This window comes from Stegodyphus dumicola, chromosome X2 (genome assembly GCF_044657685.1).
Source record: "Stegodyphus dumicola isolate Sdum_Otavi_A_Nest chromosome X2, ASM4465768v1".
Taxonomy (NCBI): domain Eukaryota; kingdom Metazoa; phylum Arthropoda; class Arachnida; order Araneae; family Eresidae; genus Stegodyphus; species Stegodyphus dumicola.
Genome location: NC_140781.1, coordinates 175,006,937 through 175,026,603, shown reverse-complemented (window position 1 = coordinate 175,026,603; position 19,667 = coordinate 175,006,937).

The following is a 19,667-nucleotide window of genomic DNA, read 5'->3' as shown; positions in this document are numbered from 1 at the left end:
TATGTTAAAAAGCTGTATTAACATCAAGTGTCATTCACTACAAGTTTAAAAAATTGTATTTGAACTTGAGTGGATGAATAAAAAGCATTTTATGTACTGAAACTTTCAACAAGATGTAGGGAGAGTGTGAGCTAATAGTAGGAATTTAATAATTCCGGATATTCCTTTCACTAACAAGGCAGTAAAAAAAAAAATATATATATATCTCTTTGAACAGGTCGCTCTAAATAAATCTTTCGGACCCATTCTTGCCATTTTTTGCGGTTTTGCCTCTGCTTAATAATTGCACTTAATAGTAAAGTTTCAGCTATAAAAAAAATCATTTGATTTGGACAACTTGCCGCAAACATACAGAAGAACAGCGAAGTAATAAGATACAGCTCTGTTGACGCTATATTACAGCGTCACGTGATTTTTGCGCAAAATAATTCTATTGGTTAAACGCACTCTTCGCAAGCGTACTCGTTTGGACGCTCTTACGCTGGTAACGTAAAAGCGCGTTCGTCAGCTACATTTCGAGCGTACTCGTGTGGACGGGCCTAAAAGGCCAGTTTACATCTGTCAAAGCAGCTCGTAGCGAGCCGCTCGTCCGGGAGTTTCAAACCGAGTGAACGGACCTGTACTCTGATAGATTGTTTACACCAATCAGAGTGGACTGACAACTCGCCTCCGTTTGTTTACGAAATGGATACCGACGTCGCAGCTGCAGGAAACAATATGCATTGAACATACATACATAGATGTTCTTTGGCTGCAGTGCTTGAAGTCTGCGAAGCAGTTTCAAACGAATTAATTTCTGCTCTTGGGAGGGAAAAAAAAAAAAAAAAAGAAAAGCAAATGGGTGCGTGACTGAGTAGCTTGCCGCGATGAATTAGGAGTATCAAATGAACTATTAAATGAATTTCGGACGAGAATGTCCAAAGTTACAAAAACGTTATTGCATATCAGATACAAGAATTTAAAAGAAACTCAGTTTGAGAGAAGTTATTTAGTCAACTGTGGTTACTGAAATTCAAATTAACAAAGTTTTTATACTATATACAACTGTTTATTTACACCTAATTAATCATTTACAAAATAATGTAAAAGTAATAATGTGTTTTATTATTTATTAATAGGAAGAATATATTTATTCATCCAGAATCCACAGAATCAGTAGCTCTCTGTGCATGAATTAATTATGCAGAGTTCTAACTGGAACTGTGTTATTCCTAGAGAAGAATGCAAAATTAACACATGGAATATTTATTCAACGCTACCATTAACACGACAGAAGTAAACTGTATAATATCTACCTAATTATTCAGAAAATCTTAAATAAATAAGAAGTAGCAAAAAACTTGGGAGCATTACATATATTACCACAGGTAAAAGAATATATATATTATGACATAGTTCCAACAGGAAGATATTTATCGCAAATTGTTATTTTTGGATCCTACTGAAATTGTGTTTCTGGACAATACACAAAGTGATATCAACAAAATTAATAATGGTTAAATATAAGGATTATACTTTACTTTTAAAATGCTAAAACGGATAGTTTAAGAAGATTAGAATTCATCTAGCATAATTTGTATAAACCTTAATACACCTTCAGTACTTGCACTCACACATCCAAGCTGAATTGTAACGAATTATAGCCCAGAATGTTTTTATACAAAGCAAGAAATTTAAATATCCCCAATAAAACAGATCTACATATCTTTTTCATAATTCCATTTTTATTTTTATAGTTTATAATATCATATATTTATTGCATCCTCATCTAGGGATGCTTGTAGAAAAATGAATATAAGCTCACATAATTATAGAAGTAAAACACTTCTATAAGATGCGTATGCATTAAAAAAATGCCATGGTTTTAGCTATTGCTTAATCTCGGCATTATAGAACTCACTGCCACGATGTCCCTGCGAACGCTGCTCGGAGTAACTGCCCGGAGCATGGAGGTAGGAAGTAAGATGGAGTCGCCCTAAACAAGTTTCTCCGTACCCTGCTCTGAAGCACCGGCGATCCCTACGTGGTGACCAAAACATTGGGTCATTTACCATTGAGTTCTATGGGATTTGACGCGTTCGGGTGTAAATATTTTGTAATTACGTCGCAAATATACATATAAATGTATATATTTTCTTTTTCTACAACACTTCAGAGTCCTAAGTATGTGAAAACAACATATTTTTAAACAACATTTCATTCTGAACGGAATTAAATGCTATACTTTTCACAGGACAGTTTTCTCAGAGTGGTTTAATTTGAATGAAATATTTTCACAAGTTTTCGTTAATTACATTAGAAAAAAAAATTAAGGTAATTTGATTTTATTCGGTTAAGGTACAAAAATTAAGATCAAAGTTTATTGTATTATTAATATTAAAATTATGCATTATTTCTTTTCTATTTATAGAGCTTCTTCCTAAAATACTTTCTTAAATATGACATGATTTTTTGGCTTCTTTTAAATCGAAAAATGTAAGTCAATTTATAATTAATGCTCTATTCGGTTCATTTGAAATTAGAGAATTATTAGAAATTAGCGAAATACTTTAAATAAGTATTTCGCTAATTCCTAATAATTAAATAGGTATTAAATAGTATTTGACTTTCTCTGAACATTTCTGAAAGGGAATAAAATAAGTTTTTTTTTTAAGTATTATTTAAAACTTGTAACTGAGTTATTATAAAATGTAAAGGGAATAATTCTTTTAATTATACTTATCAGATTTTTAGTCCAAAGGGACTTGAGTCCCGAAGGACTATTGCTTTCGTTTTGGCATTTTGCGTCGGACGGATAAATGTCGGTTCACTTTTCAAACTGTTGCCACCAAATGTTAGAGTCCTGCATTATATTTGAAGAAATTAAATAATGAAAATCTGCGTAAATGTATGTATATTTCTCACATTGTCATAAAATAACGGTACATAGAGTCATCGAATTTTGAATAACGTAATCCTCCAACGAATATGAGCATGTGGAAGACCAAATTTGAAATTTGAAATTTGTTTTATGATCGATTTCCTATTTTTTAAAACTTTGACGAATTTTTGATTAACAAACTCAAGGATTTCAAAGCGAGCAATGGCAACGTTGTGCAGAAAAAACATTTTTATCTCCAGCGCGTGAGTCTCTGTATCGGAAATTCTAAAGATATGCTCGTTTTAAAACTATTTTGCGATATTGCTGTTGCACTGGATCTTATGGTTTAAGTGCGAAGAACATGATATTTAATAAAGAAAGGTAACACACAAAATGTTAAAAAACGCCCCTTTGGACGTAATTTAAAATCTGAAACATTTCAGTTTTTTTTTTTTTTTTTTTTTTTTTTTTTTTTTTTTTTTTACCCTTCATTTCAACAATACATATTCCAAAACTCTTTATTACGTTCTTAAGTGCGCATCTCATAGCATTTGCTTTACAATACCTTTTAACATATTGCTTTCCAATACGAACAATTCTTGCTTAAATAGTTTTATAACGTATTTGTCAACAGGATTTCAATTTATGTTTACAATTCAATATTAAGGTTATTATATATTTAGATAACATTTATAATCATTATAAATTAGATACATTTAATCATTAGATTTCTTCACAGTACTTTCACAGTTGTTTATAAGTGAATAAATTCTTCATTTCAAATACATTTATAAATAATTTAATGAATATTTAAGTATTTTGTCAAAGGCAGATACATGCTTTTTGCAAGCACATGCATAAATACCCATACATATTTCCTATTTATCATTTCCGACATGTGCAAATCTTTAATTCCTGTGCATTCACTATATTTTTCGTGTAAAGTAATTTACACTAATTTAGCATACACCCGAAAGTTTTACATAAAAAATATATATGAATATAATTTGAATGAAAATTATAAGTATTATTTTTAATACCCACTCAAAGGTCAGTTTTTCTTCAAAATTCCTCCACGATGGCATCTCTCTCTTTAGGCAGATAGCCCTTGCATGCGTTACTTTATTTAATAAAAACTTAATCTGACCTATGTGCCTAATTACAAATATTTTAACATACATAATTTTATATTTACATTTAGCCGTCAAGTTTCAAACTTTTCAAATCTTCTAGAAAATAAATTTTGGCAGATCTCTTTTAGCAATTTTCTTAAAATCTATATTTTTGTAGTGCAACAGCTTAGAATTTTATAAAACAAATTCATAATCAAAATCGCTGTTGTTAAATATCGAAAAATAACCAAGATGTGATTTTTGCGTAAATGTCAGTAAACTATACAAATTGCTATTATCCATTACACTATGAATGTTTCTTTCATGCGAGAGTGTCCCTTTTTCGATTTCTATGGAACTGTCGTGTGTCGAAATACTATCAGAATCTTGTCAAGCGAGCTTCTGAATGTAAACAATAAACACCCCGTCTGGTGACCCAAGCTTCAAAGCAGTGCTTCACTTCTAGCGCGGAATGGGCCCTCCTCCCTTTCCTACCTCCATGGCCCGGAGAGATTTTTCAACAGGTTCAAAGTAGAAACGGAAGCGCCGACTCATCTCCCCTACGTTTCTACTCCGTCGAAGTGAGCGTTTACATTGTCAAAGTAATACTAAGGAGCGAATCGCTCCGAGCCGCTCTGACAGGTCTAAACTGACCTTTATGCGTCTTGCTCGTATTTCTTAGGAAAGAGCCAGCGTTTTTGTTTTTCTTACTCGATTTAATAGGTTATTATATATAATGCCTTTAATGGTCATTATATATAATGAACAGGCGTTATATTTTGGTATATAATATATTTACTTTATATATAATGTATATACTGACGTGATCAGTAACGGATATCCCGCCAGTGGGGGGGGGGGGTCTTTCCTTGATCACTTTCAGGTCATCGTGGACGCTGTTTTCGATTTAGAAAAACAGGAAGCTTTCTAATATAAACCTGATGTCACACAGAGTTTGAGGATGAAATATTTCTGAGTGTCTCTTGAAGAATTTTTGGGACATGGGTTGGGGTTACATTCAGTTTCACTCCGTTAGCCATGGCTAAGAGACCTTACTTAAAAACTTAAAAATTTGTCCAAAATCACCGGACACTCCACCTTTCCGTCTAACTGGAAGACAGTTTCCGAAAATTTACGTTAACGGAGAAGGTAATAAATGTAAGAGAAAATGCGTTGTGTGCGCTAAAACCAAGGAAAAGCAAAAAACGATTTTTGAGTGCGAAATATGCAATGTAGGACTGTGTGTCGATCCTTGTTTTATTTCACACAGAGCAGAATTTTTAAATTGGAATTTAATTACGTACAAGTAATTCTTGTTTAGTTTTTTTATTTTATTTTTTTTTTTTTATTTCGTTATTTGTAACTTTTTTTCATGTTTATAGTACTTATTTCTGCGTGTAAAGTTATGATTTTAGTATTTTACCTGTTTAATTTATTTCTATTAATGTGATATTCTTTATATTAATACACATTAAAAACAAGTACATTAAATACGCAGCTTCAGAAATTAAAGTCATAATATCAAAATGCTGATTTTATACGATTTTTTGGTAAAATTAGGCTTAACTGCTGAAAAAATGCGCGGACCGGTGGCGACGATCCATTTCAGCTGGTCCGGTCCCATGACTGCGCTTCGTTCTCTTGGCGTTGGTCCTTAAGGGGTTAAGCGTTTCATGACAAGACGGAGCAGGTGTGTGAAAATATTCACCGTTAATGCCCCTAATTTTGTAGGAGCTAATTCTCTACTGAAGAAATTTTACAATGTAATTAATTTTCCTGACAAAACTTTGGCCTCATATTTCACGTCCGAAAGAATAGACTGGAACTTTATTCCCCCCAAGTCCCTTCATTTTGGACGGCTATGGGAAGCCGGTGTAAAGTCCGTAAAACATCACTTAAAGAGAACGATAGGAAATTTGCGGTTTTCGTATGAGGAGTTTGAAACAAGAATTGTGCAGGTAGATGGAATACTAAATTCGAGACCTCTTACACCTATTTCCAATGATTCTGATTGCTATGAAGTTTTGACCCTAGGTCATTTCTTGATAGGGAGATCGATACACGCGAGAGCCAATGATAATAGACGTACATGAAAATCAATAAAACCGATGGCAGAGAACAACGAAAGTAGTTCAGATTATTTGGAAAAAATGGTCGAATGACTAGTTAGGAACTCTGCAGCAGAGAAACAAGTGGATGGTAGAGAAGGATAAAATACTAACGAGTACCATAGTACTAACAGAATATTACTGTTAGTACTATGGTACTCATCAAGGAGGATTATTTGCCAATTTGCAAATGGATTTTAGTCTGGGTTATTAAACTCTATTATGGATCTGACAATAATGTAAGAAGTGTTAAAATAAAAAAAAAAATCAGGAGAATTAAAAAGAGCGATCACAAAGAACGCCGTGCTTCTTATAGAAAATTGAACTGGTTTTGTATAATTTCTTGAAATTTTGTAATTTCAATCCGGCGAAGTGTTAAATCCCTTTGAAGCCAAATGGCGCCGCCATCGTTACTATTTACAAAAGAATGTTATCATTGTTTTGAATTGCTTCATTGGCGAAGCAGAGTGAATGCGATTGCCTGAGTGTCTTCCACAAATGTGTAAAATAAAGGTAATGAGATAGTATAGTTTGTTAATTAGTAGTTTAATTAAGATTTACAGTCCACATTGAATTCGCCGGACCAATAAGCATTTTAAAAATGGCTTAGACACTTATACTACAACAAAACAGCAATATACATACGGATCTTTCCGTATTTCTTCAATTACATCGGGATCTATTTCTACCGTTTAGGATCTCACAGTTGCAGTTATCGCCATATTGAAAATTACCCGTGATCCTTCAGAAGCAGGACTTTCATTTGATTGGTTGATCTCTACGTGGAACACAGCTGCGAAAGAAACATATTCGGAAAGATTTCAAATGTTCCTCATAGCCGGGACATAACTTCCTCGGCGGTACATTTCTCAGAAACCTCCCGTTTCAACCAGTGCTACTAGAATCTCTTTTCTCGGAAATGTCCCCGCGCATCGCTAGATATGACAGCCCCTCAAAAGGGAGAGTATATAATGTATTTCTTCCGCCTTCTTAGCATGGCTTCGTGGTGTAGAGGCCAGCACACTCGGCGCGTATTCGAGAGGTCCGTAGTTCGAGTCCCGGCGAGGGCATTGCTCATTTTTCATCTCTCCTGCTGCGAAATAATCTAATGACTCTACAGTGGCGACAGAACTTAAAAATGGTTGTGGATGATGATTCTCCACCGCCAGGATTTGGCGATTGGTTCCCCTAATCCCCACTCGCCCTTTAAAAGGGGGAGTACATAAGGTATTTCTCCCGCCTTCGTGGTGTAGTGGTCAGCGCACTCGGCGCGTATTCGAGAGGTCCGTGGTTTGAGTCCCGGCGAGGGCATTGCTCATTTTTCATCTCTCCTGTTGCGAAATAATCTAATGACTCTACAGTGGCGCCAGAACTTAAAAATGGTTGTGGATTATGATTCTCCACCGCCAGGATTTGGCGATTGGTTCCCCTAATCCCTACTCGCCCTTTAAAAGGGGGAGTACATAAGGTATTTCTCCCGCCTTCGTGGTGTAGTGGTCAGCGCACTCGGCGCGTATTCGAGAGGTCCGTGGTTTGAGTCCCGGCGAGGGCATTGCTCATTTTTCATCTCTTCTGCTTCGAAATAACCTAATGCCTCTACAAGGTAATTAAATCATTGGTATTGAGTTTTAGGCACTGAAAAGGTTGCACTTATGTTTCATAACCCTCAGAACCTGTCAGGTAGCATGAACTTCATGAATACTTCAGCACGGTGGGGGTAATTCAGGATATTTCACTTCTCGAACAAACTCACTCATGTCGAATTTAGCATCTGTCGCTCATGAATACTTTTAATGATTAAGTCTTGAGTAATCGCCCAGTAACCAATTTTTTCTATGGTCCTCGGCGTACACCCTAGAGTTATGTACAACATTCGGATCTTGAAGACCATCCGTTGAAGAATATCGGAAACCGACACATCATGAACCGGGGCTGCAGTATTGGTCTCGAGCTCGTCTATTCAAAACATATGGTATTTCCCCGTGTATAAGACGCAATTTTCTTTAAACATTTTGTGTCTAAAAACTGGGCGTGTCTATACAACTATGGCAGCGGCGCAATGGAAATGCCAGCGGCGGCGTTGCGGCGAATGAAGACAAGGGTGAAAGATTGTCGACGACGCATACGGGAGGTGCGTCTTAACCCGAAAGATTGTCGACGACGCATACGAGAGGTGCGTCTTAACCCTTAGAATGTCAAGGCCCTTCGCTCACCTGTTTTTTTAAAAAACCGAAACGTCTATCTCATTTGAGATTCAAAACAATCCCCTCCCTTTCATTAAGGATCTGTGGCGTTCCGACAGATACTTCAACTTCTATTCATGAGATGGCGCCACGTGTAAAATCCAGTTCTTAATCGGAGCAGCAAAGCGACGTCATTACTCACTCAGACTTCTCGTGAGACAACTGTACGCGACGGTAGCATGAACTGTGTTCCGAGCTCTGTGTTGATCTCTGCAATGTAATTTAAATTGTAATTTAGTATTTAATATATTCTTTTGTTATAGGAGATTGTCTACTCTTATTTTCTTTAATTATATCATGCATTAAGACCACACGACCACCAAAAGTGGTGACCTTTTGACTGAGCACGCTAGTGACAATGGATTTTCAACGACCCTAAGCCACGTGCATCCAAGGCATTCTGAAGAACTGACTAAAAATAACAACGAATATGGACATTAAACGTATGCTACAACGTACCCCTTCAATTATTTCTAGAAGTATTGATATATATTGCTTGTGTTTTTTTTTCAAAGTCGTGCATATCATCGCAAGGAGCTTCAGCAAATCATCAATGTGATCTGTTCCGTTCCGCGGACTTCGCGAGTCGTGCAATAATTCTTCGATCATTCAACTTTTGTGACAAATGTGATACAATAGTGATTTTCGCTAAATGTGCTACATCAGTAATTTTTCTGCAACGTGCTACGGCAAAATTCTTCCCTCAGTGTTCGAAAGTAGTGAATTTTTTTCCCATGTGCTACAGGAGTGATTTCCTTTTTCCTTCGAAAGTGCCTTAGCAGTGTGAAGTGGTGATTTTGTGTGTGCGCTATACAATATGAACGCATCATTTTTTTTTCTCAAATAGGGGTTTCTTTTCAAATGCATTTCGGTAAAATATTATTTGTGTGTGTAATTGCTGACCCTGTCTTATTTGTGTGTGTATCGTTACTAAATTTTTTCTGCATGGTTAAAATATTTATTGTTATCATGGCAAAATATCAATAGTGTATCCTCTTGCTACAATATTTGTGCTGTTAAGTGTTTATTAATTAAAGTGAAAAATTATCTATCAGTATGCCCGACGATATTCCACCAGAGCCACAAATCACACGCGTTGCGGTGAAGCCACCGCCTTTCTGGAAAAATAATCCTTCATTGTGGTTCGCTCAGATCGAAGCACAATTTTCTATCGCTCGCATTAGTGAGGATTCTACAAAATTCAACCATGTAGTTGTAGCAATTGAGTCTGATATTCTGAATTCAGTGCATGACTTAATTCTCAAACCACCTGATTGTGATAAATACTCCAAACTGAAACAGCGGCTCGTTGAAATCTATTCAGAAAGTGAACCTTCAAAAATGCGTACTTTACTACAAGGACTTGAACTTGGAGATCAGCGACCTTCATACTTGCTGTCACGAATGCGTGATCTGGCAGGAAGCCATTTTAGTGACGACTTGTTGAAGTCACTATGGCTTTCGCGTCTCCCTAATAACATACAAATAATTCTTGCTGCTTCCAATGAAGATCTAACCCGTTTAGCAGCAATGGCTGACAAAATTAATGAACTTGTTACTCCAGCTTATGTCAGTGCTGCTAATGCTGAACCTTCCAGTTCATCCCTCGAACAACAAGTGGCTGAATTGACCAAAAAAGTATCTGAACTCTCTACAAGTCTTCATGCTTCACGGAGATACAATCGATCAAATCAGGGCCCACGTAATAAATTTCGTGCCCAAAGCAGGAGTCGATCTCGTCACAATACTCGAACGCAGTACAAAGAACCCACAAGTGGCATATGTTTTTATCATATGAATTTTGGCGCTCAAGCTTGCAAGTGTGCCCCTCCATGCACTTTTGAACAAGCGGGAAACTAAATGGGCGGTCTTCTGCTGGCCAACAGAATGTCCGCCACATCGACAGAATAGTACTGGCTGATCGTTCAAGTCAGTTATGTTTTCTAGTAGATACTGGAGCTGACATATCAGTGCTTCCGAGAACTAAAACAAATGCTCACCAACTTAATAAACTTGTACTGTATGCAGCCAATGGTACCCAAATTGCAACCTACGGCACCAAACTATTGACACTTGATTTAAACTTGCGCCGGACTTTCAACTGGCCTTTTATTATTGCGGATGTAACTCAAGCAATTATTGGTGTCGACTTCTTGACACATTTCACCTTCTAGTGGATGTCAAGAATAATTGCTTAATTGATGCTACAACTCAGCTGACATGACAGGGCCAAGCTTCTCACATATCGAACGTACCTACCAACATAAGTGTTGTATCTGGCAGCACACGGTTTCATCGGTTATTAGCAGAATTCCCTGACATTTTAAACCCATCCAAATCAGGTCAGCATACTCATCAGCCAGAAGTGTATAATCACATTGAAACACATGGCCCACCTGTATTTTCCAAGCCTCGTCGTCTTTCTCCAGAGATGCTAAAAGCTGCTCGCAAAGAATTTGAATTCATGCTAGCACAGGGAACCATTCGCCCATTTAAAAGTCCATGGGCCAGTCCACTTCACATGGTTAAAAAGTCTAATGGTGACTGGCGGCCTTGTGGAGATTATCGTCGACTTAATGCTGTCACAGTCCCTGACAGATATCCAGTCCCACATATCCAAGACTGTACCCATCTTTTTCATGGAACAAACATATTTTCTACCCTCGATCTTGCCAGAGCATATCATCAGATCCCAGTGCATGCTGAAGATGTGCCCAAGACCGCAGTGACTACACCATTTGGTCTCTTTGAGTAGTTATATATGCCATTTGGCCTTCGCAATGCTGGCCAAACATTTCAGCGTTTCATACACCAAGTACTGTCTGGCCTCGATTTCTGCATCCCATATTTTTATGATATCCTGGTTGCATCTACAGATTCGGAAGAACATTTTCAACATCTGCGTCAGATTTTCACTCGCCTTAAAGATCATGGATTAAAACTAAATCCATCCAAATGTGTACTTGGTCAACCCTCAGTTTCCTTTCTTGGATGTCTTATCACCCAGAATGGAGTCAAACCTTTACCGGAAAGAGTCAAAGCAATTAACGACCTACCTCAGCCCAAAACCATCTCTGAACTGAAGCGTTTTCTAGCAATGTTAAATTTCTACCGACGCTTTCTGCCAAATGCCGCAAAAACACAAGCCTGCATACATGAGTTTCTGAAGAATACCAAAAAAAAAAAACGATCAACGAGCTGTCCCTTGGACTGAATCTGCATCTGCAGCATTCGTGCAATGCAAACACGATCTGGCAAATGCAGCCACACTTTCTTGTCACTCACCTAGTGATCAGCTCTCTATAATGGTAGATGCATCTGACACGGCCATAGGAGCAGTGCTTCAAGCCCATACCACTAAAGGACTTTCCCCAATGGCATTCTTCTCCAGAAAACTTACTACTGCAGAAAGGAAATACAGCACATATGACAGGGAGCTACTCGCTGTGTGCTGTGCTGTTAAATACTTCCGGCACAACTTGGAAGGACACGACTTCATCATTTTCACCGATCATCGACCATTAACCTTCGCTTTTAGAAAAAACTCTGACTCATGTTCTCCTCGTCAGCTTCGACATCTGGATTTCATCGCCCAGTTTAGTACAGATATCAGATATGTCTCTGGTACTGATAATTGTGTCGCTGATGCCTTGTCTCGGGTAAACAATATCAACCTCACTACCCCAGATTTCTCTGAAATTGCAAAAGCTCAATTGCATGATGAGGAACTCAAGAACCTAATCTCAAATCCACAAACCTCCCTTCAGTTACAACCGCTGCACATTGATCCAACGCTTAAAATTTACTGTGACATAGAGAACAATAGAATACGTCCCTATATTCCTGTCAATTTTAGACGTGAAGTGTTTAATGCCTTGCACAATTTGGCACATCCTGGAATCCGTGCCACCAAAAAGCTGATCGCAGACAGATTTGTCTGGCCAGCAATGAATCAAGACATCACAGAATGGACTCGTTCATGTATTAGATGTCAACGGTGTAAAGTATCCCGTCACACTCACAGCCCCATTCAACAATTTAACCTTCCAGCAAGACGCTTTGATCATGTGCACTTAGACTTGGTTGGCCCATTGCCTCCTTCAAATGGTTACACTTACCTCCTCACTTGTATTGATCGGTACACAAGATGGCCTGAAGCCATTCCTATTGAAAATATATCCGCTGAAACTGTAGCTCGAGCATTCATCTCCCAGTGGCTTTCAAGATTTGGCATGCCTACCACCATCACTACTGACCAAGGCCGACAATTTCAATGTCACTTGTTCGCATCCCTCACCTCTCTTCTTGGCATTCGCCATATTCGCACAACACCATACCATCCATCTGGAAATGGGATGGTGGAACGCTTTCACCGATTTCTCAAACAAGGTCTGAAGTGCCACAGTAGCACACACTGGACAGAAGCCTTACCCCTAGTCTTGCTTGGTCTTCGCACAGCATTCAAAGAAGACGTTGGTAGCACTTGTGCTGAACAACCCTCCGTCTGCCAGGTGAATTCTTTCATCCAGAATCTACTCCAGTTATCGACTCTCCAACATTCCTTCAACGTTTACGTGAGACCATGAGCAATATCTCGCCAACCCTAGCATCTTCGCATAACCAGCCAAGCTATTTTGTACATCCTGCGCTTGAAACATCTTCACACGTATTCGTGCGCAACGATGCAATTAAGCCAACGTTAACACCTTCATATGATGGTCCATTCAAAGTTGTCAAACGAACACCGAAACATTTGACCATCATCTGCAATGGCAAACAATCAGTGATTGGAATCGATCATCTCAAACCAGCATTTCTAATGCAAGATCCAACAACTTCCTCATCAACATCACTCCCGGAAGAAAGCTTACGTCCCGTTAAAGAGCAACCTAAAACTACCAGATCTGGAAGAAAGGTTAAATTTAACCCAAAGTATTTATAACGTACCGATGGTACTTGGGGGGGGGAGTACTGTGGCGTTCCGACAGATACTTCAACTTCTATTCATGAGATGGCGCCACGTGTAAAATCCAGTTCTTAATCGGAGCAGCAAAGCGACGTCATTACTCACTCAGACTTCTCGTGAGACAACTGTACGCGACGGTAGCATGAACTGTGTTCCGAGCTCTGTGTTGATCTCTGCAATGTAATTTAAATTGTAATTTAGTACTTAATATATTCTTTTGTTATAGGAGATTGTCTACTCTTATTTTCTTTAATTATATCATGCATTAAGACCACCAAAGATCAAAGTGGTGCGAAGGTTTCAAAAGATATCATTTTCGGCAAACAAGTTCTCCCTCCCTCGACTTTATACTAAATCATCTTTAATCTAAAGATAAGGAACCACAAAAGAATCCTTTTAGGGCAAACCTGTTTGCAACAAAGATGAATTGATATAATACAATGTATTTGGGGGAAACTGAACCTTGGATTATTAGTCCAAAGGGGCTTTGTCCCTGAGGAACTATTGTTTTCGTTTTCCAATTTTATCTCGAATTACTCTGAATGTCCGTTTCACTTTTCAAACTGTTGCTACAAAATATTATCGTCCTGTATTATATTTAAAGAAATTGAATAATGAAGAATCTTCATAAATGTATGTATGTTTCTCGCATTGCGATAAAACAACGGTACCTAGAGAAACCCAATTTTGAATGACGTAATCCTGCTGCGAATATGGGTATCTGGAAGCTCAAATTTGAACTTGTTTTATTATCGATTTCATATTTTGTAAAACTTAACGAATTTTTGACTAAAAAGTGAAGGACTTCAGAGCGAGCAATGGCAACGCTGTAGAGAAAAAAACACTTTTATCTCTAGCGCGCGAAACTGTGTATCGGAAATTCTAAAGATATGCTCAATTTAAAATTATTTTGCGATATTGCTGTTGAACCGAATTTTATGGTTAAGTGCGAAGAAAATGATATTTAATAAATAACGGTAACACACAAAATGTTAAAAAAACGCCCCTTTAGACCTTTCAGATTTTTCCCCCCTTTTTTGTTTCGTTTTAGTCCAAAGAGGCTGTGTTCCTGAAGGACTATTCCTTTCGTTTTGCGATTTTGCGTGGAATCGCTATAAACTGCGAATCACTTTTCAAAATTTTGCCACCAAATGTTATTGCATTATATTTGAAGAAATTAGATAATGAAAAATGTGCATAAATGTATGTATATTTCTCGCATTGTGATAAAATAACAGTACATAGAAGCCATCGAATTTTGAATGACATAATCCTCCTACGAATATGGGCATGTGGAAAACCAAATTTGAAATTTGGAATTTGTTTTATTATCGATTTCATATTTTGTAAAACTTTTGAGTAACAAACTCAACGATTTAAAAGCGAGCAATGGCAACACTCTACGGAGAAGGGGGGGAACCTTTTTATCTCCAGCGCGAGGAACTATGTATCTGAAATTCCAAAGATATGCTCATTTTAAAATTATTTTGCGACTTTGATATTGAACTGAATTTTATGGTTTAAGTGCAAAGACGTGATATTTAATAAATAAAGGTAACACACAAAACGTTAAAAAAACGCCCCTTTGGATGTAATTTAAAATCTGAAACTTTTCAGATTTTTTTTATTACTTATTTCTTCCCTCCGCCCCCCCCCCGATAATTTAAGGGCAACACAGATGAGGTCCAACTAATGATACGAGTTCTGGCAGTGATGACGAATTGTATACTGAATAATCTTTGATTTCAAGAACTTTATGCAATATTTTTCTCCTATTAAATAGTAATCTAGCAGGGTAATAAAAACCAGTCCGTCAAATAAATAATTCTTCATGTTTTTTTCAATTTTCGGGTCCCAAAATCAAGGTGCGTTTTATACTAGTAGAAATACGGTAGCTTTAAGTGCACTCGTGCAAACACAGCTAGGGTATGGTTTGAATATCAGTTATCGAAATGACTGAAACAGCTTAGGCAGAACACAGAGATGGTTCAGACATTATTTAAAAGAATTAATCTGTAATTAACACTTACATAAATTTTAAAAATACTCATTTAGTACAAACCTATTGATTTTTATAGAGTATAAATATTGTTGTTCTTAAACATAAATATAATTACTTGTTTTTACAACCTTTGAGATGTTAAGTAGCATTCATTCTCTCTTGTACATGTGTTAGACCTATTTTCTAGAATCTTTATATAGGAAAGTTATTAGAAACTCTGGCATTAATTCCCTGTTCTAGTTAAATATGTATAAATTAATATCAGTGTACGCTTAGATCATAACAACTGTTGTAATGAACGCAACTCTGTCTCAGACCTATCGGGATCTACAGGTCCCCACAAGTTTCGGGAGTGTTGCTGCTTTGCATCATGCTTTAAAAGGTCACGTAAAAGCAAAAGACATCCAGAAATAGTTGCAAACCAAGGATTCTTACACTTTGCACAAGCCTTTGAAGCACAAGTTTCCCAGGAACAGAGTCATCGTAGGGGACTTAAACGAGCAATTTTAATCTGATTTAGTGGATATGCACTCCCTGGCCTCTTTTAATGATGGATACAAATATTTGCTTAATATTTTAATTTTTAACAAAAAAAAATCAAGTTATCAGCTTAGTTATTTCATACTTTTATTGTTTTTAATAATTAAGGATTTCTTTATATTTTATAAATATATTAAGACAAAAAATTAAAATTAAATAAATAAAAGAATATCACAAAAAATAAAAATAATTAAATACTAAACAAAGTTCAAATTATAAGGTATTTCTCCCACCTTCCTAGCGTGCCTTCGTGGTTCTGCACACTGGGCAGGTATTCCAGACGGCCGTGGTTCGATTCCCGGCGAAGGCGTTTGTTAATTCTTCATCTCTCTTGCTAAAAAAAAAAAAAAAAAAAAAAAAAAAAAAAAAAAAAAAGAACGTAATGTCTCTACAAAATATCTGGTTGTAAGTAGAATTAGGGGGGTGGCCCAGTTAATTTTCGTCATACAGCCATATTTACCATGCATTCTTCCATGGCTGGCGTAACCATTGCAACCGCAACAGGCAGCAGAATTTATAGGCGCGAAAACTTTTAAAACTGGTAATGGTACCGGGCGGCAGAATTTCGGACTCGCAGAGTTTGCGCAGGCCGGCAAAAAGCCCAGTGTCGGCTTTTAAAGCCAGTTTTTACTTTTAAAGGTGCACCATATTTTAGGATATACCTGTGTAAAAACGCATCTGCGACCAATTTAGCCGATGCGCGCTTTAACGGAATTATTTCTATCCATTTAGAGAAATGGTCAGCAATTACTAAAAGATATCGATTTTTAATTAATTCACTTTGGGAAAAAGGGCCCAGAAGATCTATTCCCAGAATTTCATTAGGAAAAGTCGCGCGAATACTATTTATGTATCCGGCTGGGCTATAATTAACGTCGTTAATTAGCTGACATAATTTACAGGACCTGACGTACCCAGTTACCATTTTCTGTAGTTGCGGAAAATACACTGCCTCGCGTACTCTTTTCACCGTTTTCCTAACCCCGAGGTGCCAGCTGTCGGGATGTCATGCAACTCTTGCAGAATGCTTAGCCGTAGTGCGGCTGGGATGACTGGCCTATATTCGAAGTTTTCATTGGTAGACCTAGTATAAAACAATAAATTATCTAGAATCTCGTAATTTTGAGCTCTGTTTCTAATTGCAGCAAGGTCTGGATGTTCGAAGTTATCTGGATCCTTTAAACAAGCATAGATATTACCAAATTCTGGATCCTTTCTCAATTCAGAAATGATAGTTTCTCGGGAATCTAAAACTTTAGATGTTAAAATTCGCATTTTACTTGATTCCCATTGTCATCTATCTTGATTCTTGATAGCGCGTCGGCAACAGTATTTTCTTTGCCTGGCGTATGCTTAATTATTAAGTTTGCATTCTTGTAACTTTAAGGCCCATCTAATTAGTCTAGGAGTTAAATTCTTTCCCGAATATAGTCTACCTACGGCAGCATGGTCTGAATATACAGTAACGGGCGCTTTTCCGAAATATACCTGAAACTTCTGAACTGCCATTACCAGGGCTAATGTTTCTCGTTCGGTCGCCGTATAATTCCTCTGTGTGGTATTTAAAGTTTTACTAAAAAATGCCAGGGAATGCCGATTTTACATTAGCACTGCACCCACGGCATAATCTGAGGCGTCGGCCGCAATCTCCAAATTATCATCGGCCTCCGGAAACTTTAACACCGCGGCGTTAATTAAAGCTGCTTTCAATTGTTCGAAGGTTGTGTTTGCCTCAGCTGTCCACACAAACTTTGATTTCTTCCGTTTCAACACTAGTAAAGGTTCAACAATGTTAGCGAAGTTGTGAATAAACGTACGATAATAAGAACATAGTCCAAGAAAAGATGACAGCTTCTTTGTCGTATTTGGCGGAAGGTAATTTTTAATAGCTTTTATTTTGGAATCCTCATTCTCAATGCCTTTAGCTGAAATTTTGTACCCTAGATATCTTTAATTCTTTGGTTGCAAATTTACATTTTCATGCATTTACAGTTAATCCCGCTTCTTTCAATAATGAAAAAATTTCGTGAAGGTCTTTTATATGTTCATCAATAGTACTGCTTGCTATGATATCATCTAAATAAATTAATGTGGATTTCCCGAGAACTTTTTTTCTTCGTAGTACTTATTTCTTTCCGCGGACGGCTGTCGGGAAAACTTCTGATTACATCTCTGGGCTGGAAACCTTGATTCTTCTGCTATCCGCTGATTCTGAAACTTTACGGCTAATTCGAATAATTCTTACAGCGTTTGCGGATTACGGAGTTTCACAAAGTCTTGAACAGGGGGTAATAATCTTGGCAATATGATTTCGATAATTTCATTGTAAGGTTTTCTACCGTATAGCATATTCACTAGCCTGACTTTTCGTAGGATAAATCCGCTCAGTTCTTCAATCCTCCGTTGATAGAATCTGTATAATTCGGCTTCAAGCTTGGCGCGATCTTTAACTATTGGGGACGCTTTTAGGAGTGTCCCTTTGAAATTGTAGAAGGTATAGATGAGTGATCCAACTTCGCCAAGTAGGAATTTCCCAATTACTTTCCACCATGTTTCCGCTTGTCCTCGGAGAGCACTTGAAGCAATGCTATGCCTTCTGCCTTTCCGGTACCGGATACAATTGGAAGTGCGTCTCGAGGGCTTCCAAAAATGATCAAATACCACTGCTGGTTTAATTGCCGCCCTCATCGTCTGTATTAGAAAGCCAATTCCATCTAAGAGGAAGGTCATCATTGAGTCTACCACTTCTGAGCTTTGTGGAGATACTTCTTCGTTGGCCATTTTGTCTGGTTCGTATAAATTCGGGCGCCAAATGTAGTGTCCAGGCGGGTTAACTTCTATCTGTATACTGGAGTATGCGATATGCGACGGAGGGCGTGGGCACCATGCCTCTACCATTGAGGTTAATTGGTATAGCGCCACGTCCACCTATATCTAGAGATACATTTTGTAATTCATATTACAACTGCATTGACATTATTTGCTTAATGTATTACTACACTTGACAATACATGCTTAACATTTAAAACTCTGTTACGTTTGGAACACTGTTACTGCAATACACACATACATTTTACAACTGCTTACATACATTATGTTACACATTACAACTTTGTTTTTTAAAAGCACTATCATTAATTTCTAATACGCTCTTGCTTTTACATCTACTCGTTTGCTTTACATTTATAACACTTTCACGTGCAAGAAACTACACAGAAGAAGGGTTCAAACCCTTTATTGACTCTTTAAAAATTACACTGCGTCAAATCGACGCTAACAAACTTCGCCTCTACTAGGGCGGTAACTGAAAAGCAGGTAATTGAAAATAAAAACTTGAAATGTTTAACAAGTGCTAAACTAATTTACAGGGCTCAGCGAGATACCGAACTTCGACCTCCCTCTATAACTAGTGGCAACAGATAAATGCATTCAAGCCACTTAAACCAGCACTCAGCAATTGTACCTACGGCAGAGTCGGCTGCTCGAGCCCAATTCTCTCTCACTTCCCTTCTAAAACCTCGGTATTTAAACTTTCCTCCTCAAAGTAGAATTTGCATTTACGTCACACGCGCTACCAAATTTAACTATTCTGGCACTGACAATTAGGAGAATGAAGGCTTATAGGAAAGTTTGAACTAAGATTTAAATTATTAGTTAAAATAAATATAAATCCCTACAAGCTTACAATTTTCTGTTAAATAAGTTGGAAAAAAGTTTTTATTATGCAAGTAGTTTAAAATTTTTGTATTAAGCAAGTAGCTTTAAAGGTTTATCAGACGCAAGAAAGTTTAGCAAACAATCTTGGCAGGTTTAGAATGAAATGTTAACTTTGGTCG